This window comes from Trichechus manatus, unplaced genomic scaffold (genome assembly GCF_000243295.1).
Source record: "Trichechus manatus latirostris isolate Lorelei unplaced genomic scaffold, TriManLat1.0 scaffold00037, whole genome shotgun sequence".
Classification (NCBI taxonomy): domain Eukaryota; kingdom Metazoa; phylum Chordata; class Mammalia; order Sirenia; family Trichechidae; genus Trichechus; species Trichechus manatus.
The window spans coordinates 11,407,391-11,408,826 of record NW_004443973.1 but is presented as its reverse complement, the minus strand read 5'-3'; the positions used below and the strand labels follow the sequence as shown (position 1 = coordinate 11,408,826).

At 37.3% G+C, this 1,436-nt stretch overlaps 1 protein-coding gene across 1 annotated transcript in view; it reads left to right on the top strand.

Moving 5' to 3' along the window:
- RAPGEF4 (Rap guanine nucleotide exchange factor 4) overlaps positions 1 to 1,436 on the top strand; it is a 375,780-nt gene that overhangs the window by 266,068 nt on the left and 108,276 nt on the right. The window lies entirely within an intron of this gene.

The following is a 1,436-nucleotide window of genomic DNA, read 5'->3' as shown; positions in this document are numbered from 1 at the left end:
TTCTGATTATTATTTTCACTGTTATGGCTTCTGTTTGTGAAAAATAGGGCTTTTAGTATAAAGCATAATAATGTTTGTATTAGTTTTCTATGACTATTGTAACAAATTATCACAAATTTAATGGCTTAAAGCAACAAAAATTTATTATCTTATAATTCTGTAGGTCAGACATTCCAAATGGGTCTCACTGGGCTAAAATCAAGGAGTTAGTGGGGCTGCATTCCTTCTGGAGACTCTAGAGGAGAATCCATTTCCTTCCCTTTTCCAGCTTCTAGAGGCTTGTGGTCCTTTCCTTCTTCAAAGCCAGCAACATTGGGCTGAGTCTTTCTCATGCTGCTATCTTTCTGGCTCTGACGCTTCTGCCTCACTCTCCATCATTTAAGGACCCTTATGATTACGTTGGGCCCACCCAGATAATCTAGGATAATCTCCCTATCGTTAACTTAATCACATCTGCAAAATCCCCTTTGCCGCTTAGCGTATACTGTATTTTCAAAAATAGTATACCCACGTACATAACACCCACACACATAGAATGCATGGAAATGATGAAATTATGTTAAAAATTTCTGGCATAGCCTGCTGTGCATATACCGCACATGTCTCATGACATTTCGAGAAGTGAATTTCAACCTCACTAACCCACATTCAGAAGTCCAAAATGTTACTTTTGATCACATTTGTATAATAAAGGTATAAGCCATGGTCAAGAAGTCATGGATCAAGTTTGGTAGTATCCCAGTAATTGGAAAATAAATAATTGAAACTGTGCATTTGTTTCTATTAAGTTGATAATTATATGCCTGTGGCTTAGGAGTTATCAATAGAAACCTTGAACCTACGGAAGCCTGTCCATAAGTCACATGCCATCAGTTGGAAGCATAAACAAAGTGAAGCCTGCACTGGCATAAATGGCATTGAGTAGCTATCAACAGGAATCTTGATTCAGTCTGCATTGACATAATTATCACAGTCGTCTTCCAACTCTGGCTTTTAATTGGAGGAGTAACCAAAGCAAAACTGGTACACGATCGCTCTTGACTCAACAGTTGAAAGAGAAAACCTTATCAGATCATCTTAAGCGAAACCATTAAGCTCTGTTAGGTCTGCTTATTTCATAGTCTAATTATATCTTATTAGAGCCAATGTCTTTGATCAATGATCATAAGTTACCTTAGTCATACGCTTACGAATATATAAAAAGACTTGCTTCTTTTACACCTCACATTTGAATTTTGTGATCTCTTTACTAGAACTAGCCAGTTATTGATTATATTGTGCACATTTTCTCAGTTTATAAATCTAAATCTTAGAACTCTTAGGATCATGGCAGAAATTAAATGCAAGTCCTACACCGCTGACTTCAAACTGAAAGTCATTGGGAAGGCGGAAGAAACAAGCAATAGAGCGGCAGCAAGAGGGTTCACAGTTGGAGA